At 40.3% G+C, this 5617-nt stretch overlaps 1 long non-coding RNA gene across 1 annotated transcript; it reads right to left on the reverse strand.

The window, feature by feature from the left end:
• Positions 1-3075: 3075 nt before the first annotated feature.
• LOC143783028 (uncharacterized) lies at positions 3076-5112 on the reverse strand. The gene is made up of 3 exons (XR_013217086.1): positions 4433-5112; positions 3323-3432; positions 3076-3209 (listed from the first exon to the last, which is right to left on the reverse strand). It is a non-coding gene; the product is annotated as an uncharacterized LOC143783028 (long non-coding RNA).
• Between the last annotated feature and the right edge of the window lie 505 nt (positions 5113-5617).

A 5617-nucleotide genomic window follows, 5' to 3' on the forward strand; every position in this document is an offset into this window, starting at 1 on the left:
TATGTAAATTATTTATTACCTAAATTATTTAAGTAATAGATTTAAAGGGTTGCCTATTTACACAACTCCAAGAAGTAAAATTAAGCAGTTATCAGACAATTACAAGAAAAAAAAAAAAAACTCCCAAATTGTGGATGAAGCTTGCTTCTCAGATAATAAATAACAAACATGTTAGAAAAAAAGATGTTGTAAAGGGTATCAGACCTTTATTTTTTAAAAGTCCTGATAAAATGGCCCTCAGGAATACTCAACGTGGCCCCGATTCCTGCAACGTTCCGAGGACACGTTCTCCTGCTGCTTCCGTGTACCGGCGCGTGTTGTTAGCGTTGAGCGCCCCTCCATTAAAATTAATAGGGCGCGCTCCTGCTTGCCTGCGAATCCATCTATTGAATGGTCGTATTTGCAGGCGAGCGGGGGCGCTCCACATTCACTTCAATGGAGGCGCACTCACCGCTCACAACATGCGTCGGGAACCGAAAAGCTGCCAACAGCAGGAAAACACGGCCTCGGAGCGGCGCGAGTCCAGGGCCAAGGATGACTATTCCTGTGGCCCTGTGTATAATTACTTTTAACCAAAAAAAAAAAAAATCAATGGGACGGAGCACATGGGTGGTAGGTGAGTAGCAACTAGATCTCGAACCTCGGACGTGTGTCCCTATAGCACCTTATGGTTTAACTCCAGTCACATTGCCTTATGGCTGTGGCCACATAAGTACGCTATGGTTAACGGCACGTGCTTAATTTTCACATAGGTTTATGTGTTGACGAGAGCCCACAACTGTAGATCTAACTGCGGCCACTGAAGCCCATGTGGAAGCAAAATAACAACACTTGATTGTAACTGCTGTTATTTCCTATTTTTTCTATGGCCCACAGTCAAAACAATTTGGACTTCATTTGATGATCAGGCATTGTTAGGAGCGGTAGGATCATATAACTTGTATGTCTCCTCGTTTCATTCTCTACATGGGACTGGCTGGATTTGTGACGAGGTAAGACAGTACAGTTTTGCACTATTGCTTTGTATTTTTAGTTGATTTTACATTTCAGTTATGTGTTAGGAAATATATGTATATTTTTGATTCATTAATCACAAAAAAAATTTCCCTATGTTAAGGTCATTGATGCATACCTCCACCACCTCAAGACAGAACATCAGGAAAGTTTCACTTACATTTTTGTTCCAAATTAAACAATATTTTGAAAATTTACGACTGCTGAATAATTGTGCAAAATTCATATAATTTCAGGACTCAATATATTCGATGTGCTGCGTCACAGCAACAGAATTATTCTATGGACAACGCCGCGGTCTTTCTAAGGTTAACGATTTAGCAATAATTATTTTATTTTACACTACCCTTTATACAGTCATATTATTAAATAATTTTTTCTACCATTTGAGATGCCGACCCCATGTGAAGACATATGGCTATGCCCCTTCAATGTTGGAGCACACTGGGTTTTAGTGGTATGTACCACCATAGTTCTGTGTTTTATTTATATATATATATATATAAAAAAATTTTGTGTACTTTTGTTATTTTCAACATCGTTATGGTGGCACAATGACCACTGCGGTATCGACAGCTGTGCTGTTTATTTTTCAGAACTATTACAGCTTACTGCTGCGTAGCATTTGTGTTGTGCCACCACAAACACAATCCAGGGTCCAGGAGTCGCCTTTCTAATTTTTAGAAAAAAAAAGGCCTTTACTCAAGGGGCAGGTTAGGAGTAGAGATGAGCTGATCGAACTCGAACATGTTTGATTTCCAAACATTTAGATCGCACATTGTTCTAAATGTTCGGTTCAAGCATGTTCGAGAATTGTATTGGTGTAGAATCAAACATCCGAACAATGTTCGGATGTCCGATTGCATCATGGCCGCTGGCAAGGGAATGTTCCCTTTTTTTTAAAAAAGTTCACATACCCTCGCTGTGTCATACTCACCTCCGCCCTGGGTCACGCGCCGATCTGAGGCCTCCTTCTCCCGCTGCCGCCGTTACTTCCGGGTATCGGCGGGAGCTGGGAGACGTGACCACGCCTCCATGCGGGCCAGATTGGCTGTGCGTGATCGCATCATCGCGCATGCGCGATCACGTTCGCGATCGTGTCATTGTGTTTGTGATCGCGATCACACTGCGCATGCGCGAGTGTTCGATTTCTGTTCGATTGCGGAATGGAACAGAAATAGAACCGAATCCGAAAAATAAATGTTCAGCTCGAAGTTCTTATCGCACCAAACATTTTTATGTTCGCTCATCTCTAGTGAGGAGCTGTACTGATGTAGCCACTCCAGTGAATGCTTGTAGGCCTAACAGAGACGTCATATGACTCAGTTGTCTGACGTGTCACATGAGGACTTTTCGATTACTGTTTACCAGACGTGCACAATACAATGCAGCATAGGGCAGTGTAGTTACATAAATATTTATCAATATTTATTTTCTGTTTAAAATAACACCTAATTATTTGTTTAGTATTGAATGGCTCCTTCAGTTGTGCGTATGAGTCCCATTTGAAAGATAGCTGCAGCCCTATGCCACGACTGCTAAGGGTATTGCTCCTACTGATTTCATATGATTTAGGTTTTACTGCGTTTGCCGCTGTGTATAACGCCTGCATATGCAGGCCACAGTGGTAATCAAACATGTTCCATTAGCATGGTGTAATTGTCAAGTTTCTAATTAGGGGTTAGGGTGGACCGAAAAAAACAAAAGGTGGATCAGAACCTCAGACTACCAGTCAGCGAATGTCGGCACAACTCCTTAAATGAAATGTTGTTACTACCTCTGAAGTCTGGCCTTTAACACAGCGTTCACAAGCATTTTTACACACTGTCATTTTCAGCATAATCACCTTTTGAAGTATTAATCAATTACTACACAGACTACGTCTACAGTATTGCTGTGTATAACATCCTTTTTAAATATTAATGAAGATAATTCTAAAATCACAGAAGGTTTTGCTATTTATTGACCCAATGGGGAACGAAACAAATTATGTAGCAACAGTGATTCAAAATTGGAGGTAAGTACAGTTTTCAGCCGCACAACTATCATTGCCCGATTACAGGTGATCTTAATACAAATCTTTTATCTTCCTTACCACAGTACTCATGCAAATTATCTTTCCCCGTATATTCGCTGGTGCGCTAATGTGAAGATACAGCCTAACACTCCTCCAAATGATGGCATCGCGTGGCTGTCTGCAAGACAAATACCCACTAATCGATATGTGTCATGCTATAGCTCTGCACCAGCACAATTCTGATTCCGTTCTATAATGCACAATTTTTTAAAAAACAGCCCAAGAACGCACCTCAATTGCGGTCTATGTGAACGCACGAACGTAGATTTTCATTGCGCCGCCGTCATCAGCAGGCTGTTTTTCTTCATATGTGCACCATTAAACAGTCGTTGACCAGGCTTCTGGATAATTGTGGGTAGAGCAGAGGAAAGGGAATAAAATTTAAAAAACAAAAAAACTATTTTAATGTTTATGAATAGGTGCTGATTAAAACAAACTGTTTTAATTGATCACACGTTGAAGGTTATTGAAATTAGTTGGGCCTTTTTCTAAAATATAAACGCATTAACTACACATACACAGTTCACTTCAGTATAATAAAGGGACACACAAAAATATGTGGTTATTAAATTTTTTTTAATAAAATGTATAACATTGCAATAACATTGTCATTGCGATGAAAGGGAGCAGAAAAAGTAAGGCTAAGTTCATAGTGGAACATTGACCACCAAAATGGACATATCAGTAATTGGTGCCGCATTCCTGGGTCAAAGTGCAGTGCGGTATCCTGCCATAGGCACCTAAGGGTTCGAGTTGTTTCCGATAGTGCAATTGGAAATTTCTCAGGCACTATCAGGGCTACGGAAAACACAGGCAGCCTGTTCTAATTTTTTTCTGAAATTCTGCAGCAGGAACATTAACGTAGATGTAATGAAGTTGATAACCGTAGCCGTGCACATACATGTATTATGATTAGGTTCATGACTTCCGAGTTATTAACGCATCCTGAAATACACTTAAGTGAACAATCACAATTGTGCAAATAGTCACAGGGGTTAGTTGAATGTGACATGACTTAACATTTGCATTGCCAAGGTGCCTTTACGGATGCGGCTATTTAGTAGCAATGCTTGAAAAAATCAAGCATTAACACAGAATAAGTTTCGGGGAAAAAAAAACATTTAGTCAAGGGCCTTTTTCGTGGAAAAAACACCAATATGAATGTAGCCTAATACATAATTAAAGCCATTTAAAAAAACTGTTGCCTTCCCTCCTCCACCAGCAAAAGTCACTATAAATTTTTAAAAAATGACCTTTTAGTTATGTGTACAGCCATACAAAATGGGACTTTGCACATAACAGTTGTTAATCATTGTTGTTGCAAATCAATTGACTACGCACCTCTTTTGCTCACTAATCCTTCAACAGCATCTTCATATTGTGTTGGACCATTTGCCATTTCAGCATTCCCGTTGGAATGGTGCCTGTGGTTGTAAAAAGCTGCCTTTTTTGGGTAGGCGTTCATTACATGATGAACCGCTGCAATGCTGCACATAAATTAATCCGTCTTAGACTGTTGTGAAAAGAGCCACACATAAATATTAAGATTTTAAAATGTGGTCTTACAATACATTTTGTGGTGGTTGAAATAGAAGTTTTGGTCATAAAAGATATTCTATGTTAACTGACATTAAATGAGATGTGAACAAACTTTTGTTATAACATAAACCCACCCCCTCCGCTGCACTCACCCTCCCGCACTGTATTGCGCCGCTATCTGCCACTGCGAACAGTTGATTGAGACTCCCGCTGCATTTGAGTGCGCAAGCGCGCAGACAGATGTTTATATCCAGAGCGTGGCAACGCGCCCATTGATTTGAATGGATGCGTGGACCCGCTCAGCACTGTAACGTGAGCCGTAGCGTGGGGGCGCATGTCAAAGCGGGAGGCTTTTGCTACTGGTATGAGCGCAGGAGAGCAACGCGATACAGAGTGGGAGGGTAAATGCAGTGTTGGGGGTGCTTTTATGTAATAACAAAAAAAATATACACATGTCATCTTGTTATGTAATTTTTATGTTGACACAACTAAATGCACTCATTTGCCTCAGAATGATTTTTAAAGTCCTTTTAAATTGAATGTGTTATATTATAATAGTTCTTTCATAAAGTCACGGAATGAAGAGGCGAGAGAGTGGATGAAATTGTGCATGAAACACCGTAACCAGCAAGATACAAGTAGCTGTGGCGTTTTGGTAATGAAGGTAATTGCTTTCCTACACCTATTACCTGATTTATGTTTATGGCTGTTCCTCGTTGCTGAAATTAAAGAAAATTACATATGTGTCATAGTATTGGCAGTTGTGATCCTTGCAAAATAAATTAGTACCTCACACCAACCTAAAGCTTTTATTTTGCCTTTTTTTTTATTTGTGTTTCAACAGCTTACACTTTCATTGTAGTAGAAATGCGTGTTGTTGCTGCCATGAGGGCTATCCACTAGCGGGGAGGGGGTGACCAGGCAATTGCCTAGGGCCACATGTGTCCATGGTGGCTGATTTCAGCCTCCGCCGATGGACATTACTAT

Source organism: Ranitomeya variabilis, chromosome 6 (genome assembly GCF_051348905.1).
Source record: "Ranitomeya variabilis isolate aRanVar5 chromosome 6, aRanVar5.hap1, whole genome shotgun sequence".
In the NCBI taxonomy this organism is placed as follows: domain Eukaryota; kingdom Metazoa; phylum Chordata; class Amphibia; order Anura; family Dendrobatidae; genus Ranitomeya; species Ranitomeya variabilis.